We start from the raw sequence: 16,800 nt of genomic DNA, 5'->3' as shown, positions 1-16,800 counted from the left end.
TATGTGAAACATGCATGCCTGGTCACTCATGAGCCCAGAAGAGGGCACTGGATCTCTTGGAACTGGAGTTACAGATGGTTGTGAGCTGCCATGTGGGTGCTGGGAATTGAACTTGGGTCCTCAGGAAGAGCAGCCAGTGTTCTTCACTGCTGAGTCATCTCTCCAGCACCTCCTAACACCTTTACATGGGTTCTGGGATTGAACTCAGGTCATCAGACTTGCAAGGCAAGTGACTTTATGCACTGAACCATCTTCCCAGTTCCAATAAAACACATTCTTCACAATAGCAACTATGGCACAGCACAATTGGGAACCTCATATGACAATCTAGAGGGAATCAGGACCCACAGCTATACCACTGCCACAGTGTGTGCATAGCTGTCATGTCCATCACTGGCTAGGACAGGTTATGACACATCAAAAAGGAAACAGCCAAAGCATGGCTGGTTAGGGTATGGTATGGGCTTTTTACAGGCCCTGGCTGCCTTCCACTCTGTGAATTCTCCATTTGAAAAGACTTGGGTAACTTGTTTTTTATAACACCCTACCTCCCAGAGCCTAGGCTCCTCTTCTTCCTGAGCAGCTAGGCCCCTGGTCCAGTACTCCTCCTGTTTCCTCGCCCCGCCCCTCCAGGCTCCGCCCCCCGACACCGCCCCTCCCCTTCCCTGGGGAGGCCCCGCGAGAGCGAGGGGGCGGCGCCCGGAGGCCTTTGGGAGCCCAGGGGAGCGAGGCGGGCCGCCAGACACAAAGAGCGGCCGAGAGGAGCACGGCTGGGGAGCCTACCCGGATCGCTTTGCAGTAGGCTCCTGGCGCCCACAACGCGGACTCAGAGCCGAGCGCGGAGCCTCCCACTCCCCAGGTGAGTAGGGCGTGGGAGAGGAGCTGAGGGGTGGGGAGCCGAGCGGGGCCGAGGGATGCCGAGTAGGGCCGAGCGGGGCCGAAGAGGGCCGAGCCAGGCAGCCGGGGTCGGCATCCTTGTGCTGAGGCCAGTACATAGCGGAGCGGATGGCTGGAATGCGGGCGCGCGCTTGGGACGCCACACCGGAGTCCTGCTTGTCTGGGGCTGGACCGGGAGTGGTGGTCGGTACTGAACTCAGTGTATGGTGCAGCCGCCGCCCCTAACTTTGACGAACTTGGAGCGTGGGTTGCATGAGCCCGCTGCGCTTCCCGCCTTCGTCCTCCTTTGACTAGGGGGAGCATAGCGGGAGGCGAGCCCGGCCTGTGTCTGCGCCCACCGGTCCCCCTGGAAAAACCGGGGACCGTGCTTGATTGGGAGCACCTGCTGGCGTTGTTACTGCTCGTGGGTCTCTCTTGTGCCTTGTGAAGATGTTCTTGTGATCTCTGCTTGTGTTATCACTTTGCACTTAGTTGTTGAAAACTGGGACACCTCTCTGGGGCGGAGAAGCCTGTTGCATCTGTGTCAAGGTCGTCCCTGCCTGCGCACCCGTTCTGCTACTTTGCTGTGCCCTTCCAAGACTGGTCCATCAGCAGCAGAGTGGCAGTGATCCCGTGTTTTGGTTCAGTCTAGTTGTCTTAAGTTCATAGACCCCACGGTGGGAGTCCAGTTCAAGGTTTCTGGCGCACACACATTGTCAGGCGCTCTCTGTAGCTGTTTGTATGTAGGTGGAAGTGAAGAGCCATGCGATGTCTTTGCTACAAGATTTAGCCAAGCTTTGGAACCAGGGAGAAGGTCCGGGTCAACTGATGCACAATGCAGGTAGCCCAGAGAAACTCTGAAGATGGTGTTTCTTCTTAGAGCCTTTGACTGAGATTGCCAGGTGGAGTTACACTACTTTTAAAGCACAAAAGAAAAAAAGAGAGAAAAAAAGAAAAGAAAAAGAAAGAAAGGAGATGGGTCTGTTCAACAGAACACTATACAGGCAGTTTATGAACTGTGTTCAAGAACAGGTGTGTATGAGAAGGAACATGGCGGTGGAGGCAGTTAGGGCAGCAGCCGGTTTGCCTGCTCTGTTCATTTTACATCATTGTTAGCGGCTTAAACTACTACACATCAGGCTAGTTTGTAGTCATTTGCCAGACACTCATGCTCTGATGGAGGACAAACCACATGTGTGAACCGAAAACATCCTTTTAGGGTTGCCATCCCTGTATCCTTGGAATGACTGCTACATCCTACTTCAAGGAATTGCTGATGTCAACGTTCTGATCTGCTAGCTTTATAAGCATTATTGCATGCAGTTAGGTGTAGAGCATAATGTTTACTTTTGGGGTGCTGGGGGTGGAGCCCATGGCCTCAGGTATGCCAAGCTCTACTACTGAACTCCATCCCCAGTCCAGTAGCAATAGCACGGATAAGCAGCTCTTGCTTATGTTTTACTATTTAGAAAGCTTCCTGTAAGACAGAATGCTCTGCTGTGCTAGCAGCAGCCTCAAGCAGCTTGTTGAGTGTGTTGAGAGGCTACTCAGGTGATTAGCCTCCGATACCTAAGTGAGTGTGTGTGCACATGGTGATATTAGCACAGTAATGAAAGTGCTAAGTGGCTTGCTTCTCAGTGTGTGTCCCCATCGTTAGCAACACCAGTTCCTATGGAGGAGAAAAGTAGGATCTCTCTGTAACACAAAATGGAGGTTCAGTGAAAATTGGAAGAGGATACTGCTTTTTATTTTTCAGAATGGGAAAATAGCCTTCTCCAGAAACTTGAATTTTAGATAAGATGTAACATTGCTGACCTGGAAAAAGAACACTTTATAAAGGAAAAGCTAGGATTTAACTTTTTAAAGTCTGTACAAGCTAATAGAGAATGGGCTTATTCTAACTCATTTTACGTTACAATTTGAAGAGATGTTATGTCCGTGCTAGGATATGGGTAGGCTGGAGTCATTTGCTGACAGCCAGATATAAATCCCTTAAAATTTCCATCTTTAGGAATGTTCACCAGGATTCTAACTGTAAAGTATTGGTTTGGATGTTATTTGGTGGGTGGTTCTCTCTAAATTTTCAAGATAATACATGGGACATTTGAGACTTGAAACACTTGAGGATCCTGTCTGAGTGCCTTCTTCCTAGTGTAGATACCTGCCTTTGAGTAATGCCGTGGGCAGCTGTTAGGTAGCGCTCCTTTTCCTGGCTCAAGAAAGATCTAGAAGCAGGATATAAAATCTGGGGCAGTGTCCTGGTCTCACACCTGAGCTCAAAGTTTCCTGGCCTGGAAGAGTTTTCTTTTTGTGTGTTTTGCTAGTATCTGCTCATCGGTGTTTGAGTGGCAGTGGCTCTAGGTTTGGGTTTAACTAAGTCCTTGGCTTCAAATATGAATTAGAAATTCAGGCTCAGTGCCAGAAATTTGGTTATTCACAGCAGGAGGCCAAAACTTTGGGTCAGACTCTACCTGGAGCTGTTGGAGGGTGACCACAGTTGTTGGCTTAGCTTCCCCCACCATCCTCCTGGGTGACCTTGAGTCTACAACATTCTGATAGTCTGTTTGAACCAACAGAAGTCTTAAAAGAGCCAATGAAGCATGTGGAGTTTATCTCATGTGTGGGACATGTATCTAGAACCACACTTCCCTTTGACTGTGGTATGGACTCACCTGCTCATACTTAAGTGATGGAGAGCCTCTGAAGCTTCTTGTTTCCCAAGGGTTGGGGTGTGGTCTCCCTGGCATTAAGCCATGTTTGCCCTATACATTAATTTTGATTGCTCGAGTTTGAAAGGAGTGCTGGTGTGTAGCGCAATATTTTTGTGCATTGTTTTATCTCATTAGAGAAAAGTCTGTTTTTCTTTTCTGTGTGATGTGCCACACATCTAATTTCCCAGTTACCGTATCTGGGGATCCACTTCATGTAATAAGCAATGGTTTTGATGTATTGGAGTTTCACTGAAGGGGTTACCACCTTTTAGGGGAATCAAAAGCTCTGGGTTTCAAAGTCTCTAAGAGTTTAAGATGCTTTAGCTGCAAGTGATGGGAAACCTAATTTAGTACAGTGTAAACAAATAGGGAGGTGACGAGGCTTCAAGGCATCAGCTGTGGCTGAGGTTACTTTAGTCATTTACTTGTTCCTCTGTGCATAGCATTATGCAGGGCAGGTTGTAAAGGCGCATCACTTCTGCAAAGAGAAAGTTGGCTTCTGGGACTCTCGTTAAGAATAAGGAGTTTAGCCACGTGGTGGTGCACGCCTCTGATCCCAGGACTTGGGAGGCAGATGCAGATGGATCTCTGAGTTTGAGGCCAGCCTGGTCTACAAATCGAGTTCCAGGACATTCAGGACTGCTACACAGAGAAACCCTGTCTCAAAAAACCAAAAAAACAAACAAAGAACAAGGAGTTCGATTGAAAAGATGGCTCATTGGGTACTTTCTGCTCTTGCAGAGGACCAGAGCTAGTTTCTAGTACCCAGGTCAGGTGATTCACAACCACCTGATACTCCAGCTCTAGGGGATCTGATACTTTCTGCAGGTCAGCTGCACATGTGCGCATGCACACATAACGCACGAATAATAAAATAATCTTGAAATGAAGAGCAAGGAGTGGGCTCTGGTCCATCAGAACTGTCAACAACAGCAGGAGATATAACTCAGTGTTGTGTCAGTACAGCCCAAGGGCCATCAGAGCCTGTGTATATGTGCTGAGTCCTGCATGCCTTGACCTTGGAAACCGGACGGGCATGTGATAGGAATGAAGAAACCACAAATAGACATATAGAAAAACTGGCATCGGGTAGGATGTGCTCACTCTGATGGAAGCACCTACTACAATCAGAACAAGGAGAAGGGATTATCCAGTCTCAGTAGGAGGTCGCTGTAGCGGAGTAGTCATCCTGGAGGAATGGGAGGAAGCTGCGGTTGCTAGTTTTTGCCAGTCTTTCCAAAACCCTTGGACTAGAGAAAGGCTTTGCTATTCCTTTGTTATTCCTCTGAGTGTCACCTGGGTAAAACTTAGCCATTTTCATGTTTCTGAGTCATGGGGTCTTCGACATGTCAATACTACACATTCACCCAGGACTTCATCTACGTGTGTGTGTGTGTGTGTGTGTGTGTGTGTGTGTGTGTGTGTACAAAAAGAAATTTCAGGATGGTCAGAGTAGAGCAGTTAATGTTGATGAAGCAGAAAGACAAAACACGTTTGAAGAGTCAAGTGTGGAAACACACTAAAGTGCCCCAGTAGCAGCTGTATATGTGATTGAGGGACTTGAAGCTACTTATTCTGCAACTACATTTAGATATTAGAGAGAGGTGCTGGTGTAGTCCTTCTTGTTCCACAGGAATCTGCCTTTGAAGGGAAGACTTTTCTAGGTAGATCATGCTGACTTGTGCCCAGAGAAGGGAGAGCTAGTAGAGATGAAACATGGGTCAAAGGGAGGCTTACCTAAGTTCTGAGGAATGTGGATTTCAGGCATGGCACATACTATTTCACCAGTGTTGTTTGTGCTGTTTCTGATAAAGTGGAGCACGGTTCTTTGCAGGTGGCTGAGTTTTGTTAAAATTCTTTGTGTCGCCCATCAAGAGATAAAAATTAAAACCAGAAGAGAAAGGGGGATCCTTTTCCCTTGTATCTCAGGTGTTTTCTGTTACATGAGAACCCTTGGATATAAGGTAGGTCCTATGCTTGGAGGCAGGATCCTGTGGAAGCATGGGAGAAATAGGCTTTGGATTCCTGGCTCTTGGTTGACTTGTATAGGCCTCATTCCAGGGGTAGTTGTTTAGCTGTATCAGGCCCTGTGTGTGTCCTGATTGTGATCCTTCGGAAATAGAGCCCAGGTTACTAGGAATTTGGGGCTAAATTGTGTGTGTGTGTGTGTGTGTGTGTGTGTCTGCCTGTCTGTCTGTCTGTGTGCGTGCATATGCACATGAAGGCTGGAGGTTCATGTCAGGTGCCTTTCTCAATCATTCTTCACCTTACTGTTTTGAGACAGGGCCTCTCATTGAACCTGGAACACATCAGTTCAGCTAGACTGGTTGGCAGCCAGCCTCAGGGATCCTCCTGTTGACATGTTCACACGTGGGCATCCCATACCTTTTGCTATGTGCATCAGTCCTAAGTCATTCCTTTCTCTTCTGTCCACAACTCCTAAAACCTACTGCAGGGAGACTACATCATATTCCTTGGCCAGATCTCGAATCAAAATTGCATACAAGCCAGACACTCCAAGACACATCTTCATGAGAAAGGCATTTGCCATGAAAACCCTTCAGCACTGTGCCTTAGATAACTGATCCATCAGATGAGCAAATCTCAACACAGGAGCACAGGAAAATGAGGGAAGCAATGTGGTTTGAGACCTCCCAAATATACAGTTCTCTAGCAGCAGATGAAAAAGGAAATGATGTTGATGAAATGTCTGATAGCAGATTTTGAAATGTCAGGAGACGGCTCAGTGGAAAAGTACTTGATGCTCAAGCAGGAGGACCTGGGTTTAGATCTCCCAATTCCACATAAGAGCCAGACGTGGTATAGAGTAAGGCTGTAATCCCAGCACTCGGGGCAAGAGAGGCAGAGACGAGAAAGACTTCCAGAGTCACAGGACAACAGTGTGGTGTGCATAGTGCAAACAGAGACTTGACCAGACACGTGGAAGGAAGGGAGACCCCACATGCATACCTAATGCAAACACGCACCTATGTGTGCTCCTGTACTGACATGTGATCACAGGCACACAGAAAATACATGTTAAGATTTTAAGAGAAGCTTCTTGTTACAGTGAGTAGGGGTTAAGGCAGAGGCTCTTACAGTTCAGAGTGCTGAGAGTGCTTGACCATAGATGGGACATCTGTGGCGCCCCCTCTCTCCCACAGAGCATTCATGTTTCCCAGGAGGAGGCAGAAAGTGTAAGAACTGGATAATGGGGAGGAGTGCTGAGAAATGCTGTCTGCTGGACTTGACAGCAGGTGCTCAGCTGCATAAGATAATCCAGCCCTGGTTCTGGCAGAGATGGGGAGCGCTCACCAGGTCCTATCGCTTACTGAGGACTTATTGAAAGCCTATGGCTATTAGAGGAGGGGCAATTATTCTATTTTGATCGTGTGGCCACTGGTGGATTTCTCATGACTCGGTGGGTGACTCCACCCACATACATAAGTGGGCAGCGCTTGCTTATAGGGAGCACAGAAAGCCCTGCCTGAAGTCCTGAACTTATGTGTGTTGTTGATGTAGGCATGGCTATATCTAGGACATAGAGACCTCTCAGGCTCAGAGGGATGGCAAAGCCTTCCTTGGGGTGCTGAGTGTTGACTGTGTGTGTAGCAAATACCCACTCTAGTTTTCTCCTCCCACCCATGTTTGCATCTGAAGACTGCACTACAGAGACTGCCCCTCCTACCAAGGTTAGTTAAACTTGTCTCCTTGGTCCAGCTGTGTACCCTAAATTCTGCTTCGTTTATCTGTGTGTAATAACTCCAGCTCCCGTGCAGCTGTATGCTTTAGCCCCATCTCTCTGCTCATCTCCATATAATAAACATGCCAAACTTCTGGGATGCTGAGGTTTCTCCAGCAGAGAGCCCAGATCCCTCGATCACGGCTTTCTGTCTGTGTCTGTGTGTATTTGTTTTGATCTCATTCCCTTGCTGCCCCAGTCATGTCCCTGGAGCTGTGCATGAATGTGGCAATAATTGGACTTAGTAGGTTAACAAACAAACAAAAAGACATGAAGTGGGAAGGGACCAAGTTAGGGAGGATTTGGGGAAGTTGGAAGGGAGAAGTAGAAGGTAGCTCTGGGCATGTTTCATTGTATACATGTACAAAATCCTCAAGATAAGGAAACATGATTAAAATTTTGAAAAACATCTGCCCTCTTATTCACAGTGATTCAGTCTATGACTCAGAAAAGCTCCTGTATACTTCCTTATTCTAAGACATACCTTCTTTATGGTAACGTTTCTGAATTGGGATGCACCTTAAAATTGATGTTACCTTTGCATCCATCGGATTTTGACACAGTTTTTCTTTGTCATTTACTTTAGAATCAATGGCCTCTTAGGTTTTTGTGAAGGGTAGTATCCTTCTCTGGTCCTACAGTCTAAAGAGGAGGGGAGGATGACAGTCCTGAGGAGCATGGGATGTAAACATTTTCTGTCTCATACCAATGTCTGTGCCCCAGTCTGGTCTCCTGCTTTGACTGTTTCCAGCCTTCACTTTGTACACACACAGACACGTCAGACTGGGTTTCTGCCTTCACCTTCACTTTGTACACACACAGACACGGCACACTGGGTTTCTGTCTTCACCTTCACACTCTAGTCCCATCTTCCTTTGTTGACTGCCACGGAGAGCAGGAAGCTGGTTTTCAGTCAAAGCTGACTTCAGAAACTTCAAGGGCACAGGCCCAGAGAGAGGAGACTGCCCTTCAAGTGCTTGTGGGAGAGGTATGCGGTCTTCAACCAGACATGCCCCTGTATAGATTTGATGAAGGATGGTATCGTGTTCAAAGAAATGCTTTAGCATGTGACTTCATAATTGTGCAAACATCACAATGTAGGTATACAAACTAAACCCGCTGTGGCACCACTGGGATCCATGTTGAATATGTAGTTTTTCTTAGATCTTCTACCTCAGCCTCCTGTGCCGGGTTGGTTCAGCTCATTTCTTGGCAAAGCTAGAATCCACCTGCCTGTGCCTCACCTGTCCTATTTGTCAAGAGAAGATACTTTCCAAGATAATAGATGAGATAGGCTAAGATGTTCTAAAGCTCCGAACTTCTAGGACTCACAGGAGTGCTTTTAAAAAGAGTCATAGAATGACAATGCACATTAGGCCAGTAGCTGTGTGAGCTGCTCTCTGGACCAGGTATGAGCCAGAGCTGGTCTGCTTCCTGGCCCTCAGCATTCCCTTCAAGTTCCTTTTCTGTATTGGTTACAAGTGAATTTTTTTCACTGGGTGAATTTCTTTTCACTGGGTGAATTTTTTTCACTGGGCAAATTTATTTTCACTGGGTGATTTACTCTTGGCCTCAAGGAACAGGCACTTTGTGCAGTATTCACAGTGTCCCTCAGGAGCTCTGCTGTCTCCTCCTGGGCCTCCTGTCACTGTAGTGCTACAAACTTATGTAGTCTCTTTAGAATTGAGGCTTTCTGTGTAGCACTGAAATGTTTCCAGCCCTAGTCTAATTTTTAGTGGTTCTGGATTCCTGCTTGACTAAGGGGAAACTTTGCATCAGCCCAAGATTATAACTTGTTAGGTTATTTTGTTTGGCATGTCTTTTAAATAGCTACAGTAGAGAAATCTAGTGGTCTCCTCATTGCCTGGTTTCTTGAACGGTGACTTACCTGCATTTAGGATGACTAGTTTGGGACAATGCTGAATCCCTTTGGAGTCTTCAGTTATTGGTGTTGACTTTCACAGCAGGCCCATTCTTTAGAAGTAGAAATCCAAAATAGTGATTCTCTCCAGATTCTCTGGACTGTTTATGTGCAGAGATTAAACCAAACCAAACAGTCAACAGTGTGTATTGTGCCTCAAGCTCTGCATTGAATGATTGGAATTCCAGATAGGAAAGAGAGTAATTATGAGACGAGCATATGTATGTGAACATTTTGGGGTTTTCTGATTAGATTTTATAGGCTATACTGTTTTATTCTCTTATTTCCTTTATAGCTAACATGAAAAAATTACACCCAGGTTCTGGTGAAGAGAAAGTATCTTACTGGGGTTAGGGTGTGAAGTGCTTTGTTGAAACTTTTCCTTCTTAATTTGGGGGACTGTTGACTTTAATGTTCTTTCCCTATAGTTAATACTCATACAGAGTCTTGCATGATATTAAGACTTTCTGTTTGGTAGGGAAATGAAAAAGATAGTGTTCCAATATATTTTGGATATGAAATTCCTGTGCTTTGTAGAAACATTTTTGATTTGCAATGCTTTATTTCATGTGCATGAGTGTTTTGCCTGCATGCATGCCTGTGCACCAGGCTTGGGCTTGGTGCTGTGGAGACCAAACAATGGCACTGAATCCTCTGGAACTTGAGTTACAGATGGTTGTAAGTCACCATATGGATGCTGGGAATAGACTCTGGGTCCTCTGGAAGAGTGCCTAGTGCTCTTAACCACTAAGCCATCTCTCCAGCCCTGAAACGTTTCTTTAGGTACTAAAAAGTATTGGTGTGTTTGTGTACTGTTGGTAGGAATGAGGAACTATATTTTTAAAACATTGGTTTTGTAACTGGAGTTAGTATTCATTTAATTAGCTCTATGACCTCGTAGCCAAGACCTGTATTGTTGCCACTGGAAAATTTCAATCATTGGAGGGGCCAGTTGTTTGGTGAAGGAAAAAGATTTATTTGGAAAGTTAGTATGCTGTCTAGTTTTATGTCAACTTAACATAAGCTAGAGTTATCTGAAAATGCCTCTAAAAGATCTGACTATACGCCATTTTCTTAATTAGTGATTGATGGGGGAGGGCCCAGCCCATTATGAATGGTGCCATTCCTGAGCTGGTGGTCCTGGGTTCTATAAGAAAGCAGCTGAACAAGCCATAAGCAGCACCCTTCCACGGCTTGTGCATCAGCTCCTGGCTCCAGGTTGCTTCCCTATTTGAGATTCTGCCCCGACTTCCTTCAGTGTGGAAGTGTAAGCCAAATAAATGCTTCCCTCCCCAACTTGCTTTTGGCCGTGATTTCATCACAGCAATAGCAACCCCAGCTAGGACCGCTATCATGGAGCCTGTGGCCAACAAAGGCCACCTTTCTGGGATGTTCTGGGTGCGAGGCCTACAGAGGGAGCTAGGAATGTAGGCTGGCACAGGGTGCTTAGAGACTTAGGGAGGCCTGCTTTTCTGACACCATGCAAGGCTGCTCTAAGTCACAGGGATTCTGGGCTCTGTGAACCTAAAGAAAAGTTTCTGATTAAAAGTTCTAGAACTCACATTTTTTGTCTCCTTTTCTCTGGGTTGGTTCCAATGAAGTTACAAAAGGCACCATTTTCTCCATCAGGATAAGATAACTGAAGGCTACTTCTCCCTGAAGGACAGGGGAGATAAAGACAAGCAGCTTCCTGTGGAGGACAGGGGACTTCTTCAACAAGATAGTAAAATGCAACTTTTCATTGTACAGTCAGAGGCATCATCTACAGCAAAGCCAGTGGGAAAGCTCTGTGTGTGTGTGGGGGGGGTCAGTGGTTCATGTGCGTGTGTCAGTGCAGAGGCCAGAGGAGGACGTTGGTGTCTGGCTCTATCTGTCATTTTATCCCCTGGGAACGGGGTTTCTCGTGGAATCTGGAGCTCACTGGTGGTTTATTGGTTTATTCCTAGCTAGACTGGCTGGCAGTGAACCCCAGAACCCCGTCTGTGATTTCGGGCCTTACCTAGCTTTTGTGTGGGTGCTGGGCACCTGAATTCAGGTCCCTGTGTTTGCAGAACTAAGGCTCTTACCCACTGAAGCATCTCCCCAGCCTGCTAACAGCCTTTAAGTCAACTGAGGGTTTGTTCTGCAACAGCCTTGGACAAATTGCATGTCTATATCTCGGTTTCTTTACCTGTCAGTTGGGAACAGTCATGGAACCTCCCTCATAAGACTTAATACATCAATGCTTAAGAAATGTTAGTTTTGTTTATCAAAGGTTATTTAGCAAATGTTCCACCAAGTTTCAGCCATGTCCTGAGGGGAAGTTCCAGGACCTGCACGCTCAGAGGCAAGTGTTCAGAAAATCTCCCAAGCCCCAGTTTATTTTTCTCCCTCAACCTTTAAGGTCACTTGACTAAAACAAAATGAAACAAACTACTCAGAATGGTCATTTAGGGAAAAGGCTCTATTACATTCTCATCTGGTGTTTTGGGCTTTTGAAATTAACTCCTTAGTCTTTCCTTTTTCTTTTTTTAGATTAATTTTTTTTTAATGTGTGTGGGTGTTTTGCCTGAATGTGCTGTGAACTAAATGCATGCAGTGCCCGTGGAAGCCAGAAGAGGGCACCATATCCCCAGCACTGGAGTTACAGTTGTGAGCTGCCATGTGGGAGCCGGGAATTGAACCTGAGTCCTCTGGAAGGGCAGCCAGTGCTCCTAACTGCTGAACCATCTCTCCAACCCTAGGGCTGTTTTGTTTTGTTTTAATAATTTTGTAAAGATTATAATTAGATCACTTCTCCCTCCCTTTGCTCCCTCAAAACCCTCACAATCACCTCCCCTTTGCTCCCTTTTAATTATTGTTAAGTACATATATGTGTGTGTATACGTGTGTGTGTGTGTGTGTGTGTGTGTGTGTGTGTGTGTGTGTGTGTGCATACACCTTAGATCACTCTCTCTGCCCTGAAGATTGGGTGCTTCTCACCTTGTAAAATTCCCTGTGTCTTCTCTCTGTCATCTTCGTGCTGCTGCTGAGCCATCGTATGAGGTTTTAGTTTCAGACACTTGTCATCCAGTTTGGAACTTCCATCTGGTCCTTTTAACATAGCTGTTTCTCTGCCACGATTCCTGGTGTGCATGCTCACATGCAGAACCTTTTCCTCCACACCCCTGAGTGGCCACAGTGGCAGACAGGAGCTGAAAGCCCCTTGGTCCAACCTCTGGAGCTTCTGGGTGGTTCTCTGCATGTGTTTTTCTTGAGAGTGGTTTTGTTTTGACTTTGCACTTCTGTGACAGATTTTGAATTTTTGGTTTGTGAAATGAACAGCACAGATGTGGGTTCTTTTCAGATTTCTTGAAGAACACTGGTTTTTTCCTTCATTGGGAAGGTGGCCTCAGCTTGTGAACAGCTGGCTGTGCAGCCGCTCACAACTCGTTTCAGTTTTTACTCTTTGCCGGGTGTAGGGAGCTGCTTCCACACATGCAAGGTTTCGGGTCATCTAGAGATTTCGGCAAAATTTATCCATAGGATGCGAGTCTTTCTCTTTGTGGATCTCAACATTTTGGTTTTCTTCTCTCATTTTCACTTGCTCTATTTAGCTGTTAGCCTGTTTTGGGTAATTGTGAGAGAATGTTTGAGGCTGAATGTTTTTCTAAAGAGTAGAAGTTTGTCTAGCTCATAGTGCTGGAGGCTACAAATCTAAAATAGCGTGACTTTATCACCTAAAGCTCTAGTGAGGGCATATGGAGGTGACATCACCATAGCAGGAGCCAGTGTGGAAGAGATCACATGTTAAGACAGAGAGCCAGAGAGATTTAAAGGGACCAACCAGGCTTACTCTCATAAAAGTTTTCTCTTTCAGGTCCTGCTGGGTTCTCATTAGAACTTCATTAATGTCTTTTTGAGGGCATATCCCTGTGAACTGATGTCCTTGCGATAGGCCCTGCCTCCTGACACCGCCCTACTTCATACAAAACTTCCAGCATGTGGCCTGCCGAGGGGCACATTCAAGCATACCCAAATGACCAAAGTCCCAGACTTTGGACTTTTCAGTTACTAAAACTGTTTAATTCATCTCCTCCCTCCCTTCATCACCCCTATTTTTAAATATTTATTCAATTTTGTGTATATGGGTATTTTGCCTGCCTGTATATGCAAATATACTGACCTGCATGCTATGTTAGCTATAGTATTTAAGGATTTAGGATGCCATGAGGTATACAGTGGGTGCTCAGTAAATGCCTATCAGTGAGTGAATGCTTTATACCTTGCTTCTCCTGACCCTTTTTAAAGCTTGAGATGTGATCTGGCTGTTTTGCTCAGACTGGGTTCAAACTCCTGGGTTCCAGTGATTTCCCTGGCATTGGCTCACCAGGTAGCCGAGATTGCAGGGGCAAGCAGACTATCTAGAACATGGCTGTCTGTGGCTCACGTGCACGCAGTGCTGTACCTCTTCCCTGGTAACTTAGCCCAGCAAGTTACAGTGTGCTGCTGATCTTTTATGCTCCTGCCCAGCAGAGCATTTCCCTGTCAGACAGTTGGTAAGTGCTCTGTGGCCCTGGTCATCAGGCTGGGGAGCCCTGTAGACTTGGTTTCACTCATGTGAAAGAAGCACTCTGGGTTTGACTATCCCTGTGGTGCAGTGCAGATCATCACAGATAGTCATCTGCATAGCACAAGCTTGTTGAGCTCTCTTGAGACAGACACTGCTTCCAGCTCATTGCTGGAAACTGAAAATAATGTAAGGCATAAAACCCTGGAGAATACTACAAGGCCTTGGAAGCAAAACGACCTTGTGGAGCAAAGCGGAAAGTGTGAGCCTGTGACTTGCCCCTGGTGCTTGATGTGGGGAAGAGCATAGTGACCAGAGGCCTTCTGTTTGAGTATGAAATGGGGTCACAGCTGTCTCACCGTTGTGCTGCTTGGTGTTGCGGCTCTCAAAACTGTGTACCAGGATGCTCAGTGCCTCTGTCTACCCACTTAGAGCTGCTCCTCATCATGTTTCTAAAGATCTCTAGGAAGCACAAAGCTGGAGACATACCCTGCACTGTGCCCTAGCCCTCAACAGTCAGCCACATCTGCCTTCTAGACGAGGTGTGGACAGTCACAGCTTCCGGAGTCTGGCTTGGGCCCTGCTGATAGCCGAGATGAGCGTTATTAGTGTTACTGTTGTTGTCCACATGAAAGGAAGAACTGTGGATCTCTGCCTGCGAGATGAGGAGAGGGCCAGAAACTCAGGCGGCAAGCTGCAAACCTTTGTATACCTGGTGCTCACAGAGGCCAGAAGAGGGCATTGGATCCTTGGAACTGGCTACAGATGGTTGTGATCTGCCATCTGATTGCTGAAAGCTGAACCCAGGTCCTCTATAAGAGCAGCCAGTGCTCTTAACTACTTAGCCATGTCCCCTGCTCTTCTCCCCATTTTTGAAACCGGATTTTTCTTTCCTTCACTCCAACTCCCAAGTGCAGGGGTTGCAGGTGTCACACACTCAAGATTGGTTTTCCCATCAGTGTTCCAGCTGCTGTGTGAATGCGGGGAGCATCATGGCGACCCCTTCAGTGCCCCTGTGATTGTACCTCACTTCCAGAATTCTCCTGCTTTTTGCTTACCTTTGGGTGCTTTCATCTTTGTATTTTGCCTTTTGTGTTTTGTCCAGTGTGAATATAATGATGGCTGATACTCTTGATGTGGTCCAGGAGTTTCTTTACCAGCTACTCCACTCCCTAAAGACTGCTGTTTTGCTGATACTCTTGATGTGGTCCAGGAGTTTCTTTACCAGCTACTCCACTCCCTAAAGACTGCTGTTTTGGTCTCTGTTCATCCTCATCTCTATCACATCCTGGAAATGAGCTATGTGGTACATTATATATAGTAAATATATATATGCCCAGCCTGTACAAAATCTGATGGTTGGCCGATGGGGAACTGTGAATCAGAATTCCTGGAGAGGAGCTGTGTCTGCAGAGGCTGATTGATTAGAATGCTAGTGATGCCGAAAGGCTGCAGTGTTGCAAGCCCAAACCTAAGTATAATTTATCTCAGGCTGTCTTGAAACCACGAAGTAGCTATTCCTTGCCTCCCTCTCTCAGGCTTAACATCTTGTGACTAACAGATAAAAACGTTCTGGAATGTATTAGCTTAACCACACTCTACTCCTTCATCAGTGAGAGGGCTAAGAGTGTTGTCAGGATCTAAGACCCATTGTGAAGTTCTGTCCATCTTGCTATGACCTGCCTACCTGATGTGCCCACTGATATATTTAAGAAGTGTCTTGATTTATTGTCTTCCCTGTCCTCTTACTATAAAAATTCATCAGAGCATGGCACTTGGGGAGACCCAAATCTGTATTCTTAAGTCATGATCGCTCCCATATGGCTGTAGAGTAAACCGTGCCTGACACCAGTCTTCATTTGTGAAAGGGCCATTTTGATTAGATTACACCAGTCTTGTGAAAGGGCCATTTTGATTAGATTACAGACACCTATGTTTTTAAAATGTATTCATTTTTTGTGTGTGTTTCTGTCAGTGAAGCGAAGGAGTTCCCAAATGCCCAGATAAAAGAATATCAAATATTTATTTGGGGAACACTTACACAATGAAGGTAAAAGGCCACCGCAGTCTTCTGTCCTTGGAGGCACAGGATGCTGCTCTCAGCCCTTGGACCACTACCCAAGAGAGGGCCAGCACTTACTTCCAGTCCATCCATAGTACCTGAGACTCCACCCCAAAGGGGTATGTACCTCAAAGACTATTGACTGAATGAGTTCCCAGAGCAATTCTCCTTTTTGTCTAAACAAGAGGTTCTAAACCTAATACAAAACTATGTACAATAACAACAAATATTAAGTATTGTCCAGGAGAAAGAAAAGGTAAAAACATACACAAAATTAGAATTACAACCAATAAGAACGTCAGTAAGCAAGAAACACACACTAAATGTCCAGGCTATTGGTAATTGGCAAATAAAAGAGATTATTCCAACAGTTGTCCTATCCCGAGGAGTCTAAGTCTTGTACCTAAAATGTCTTAGCTAAGATATGAGAGAACAGTAGTGGAGACTATCTAGTCTTTAACCCCATCAAATACCTGAGAAGGAAAATAATATTCCCTGAGTAAGCGGGAACTTCCCAAATGTGTAAGAAATGACAGAGGCAGCTGGCTGCCTGGACAGTTGCTCAAGGTCTCACAGTACCGTCAGGACAACCAACTCTGACAAACATTATCAGAAGCAGGAAAATTAGAAAGACTGGCCTGCCCTGCCTTGGCAAAGTTCACCAGTCTCTTTTGCTTATATCCTGCTTGTCCAGTTAGGAGAGTGTGCCCATTGTCAGCGGTCGAGACAAGGGCAGTTCTTCACCCTATGGCCAGGTTTGCCAGGAAGAAAACAAACCCCAAATGCAGTGTCTCTGGTGCCCATCACACTTTCAGGAATAGCTTGTTGCTGCCAGGAGCAATTGTGTCTCATGACAATGGAGTTCTAAATTATCAAGACATTTAAATGCAACGTTCTGTCTCATGTTTCATAAAACTTTATAGAATGTTGGGATTTTTGTTTTGGTCAGGCACAATTTAT

At 45.9% G+C, this 16,800-nt stretch overlaps 1 protein-coding gene across 2 annotated transcripts in view; it reads left to right on the top strand.

The window, feature by feature from the left end:
* The first annotated feature begins 703 nt into the window (after positions 1-703).
* Positions 704-16,800, top strand: part of Ninl (ninein like) — a 73,993-nt gene continuing 57,896 nt past the window's right edge. For both annotated transcript variants that reach the window (XM_013115160.3, XM_021228672.2), the window contains exon 1: positions 704-859. The gene's annotated coding sequence lies outside the window, so the exon portion shown is untranslated. The remainder of the gene's footprint in view (positions 860-16,800) is intronic.

This window comes from Mesocricetus auratus, unplaced genomic scaffold, assembly GCF_017639785.1.
Source record: "Mesocricetus auratus isolate SY011 unplaced genomic scaffold, BCM_Maur_2.0 Super-Scaffold_100004, whole genome shotgun sequence".
NCBI lineage: Eukaryota > Metazoa > Chordata > Mammalia > Rodentia > Cricetidae > Mesocricetus > Mesocricetus auratus.
Note: the sequence above shows the minus strand (reverse complement) of the source record. Positions and strands in the feature narration are given on the sequence as shown.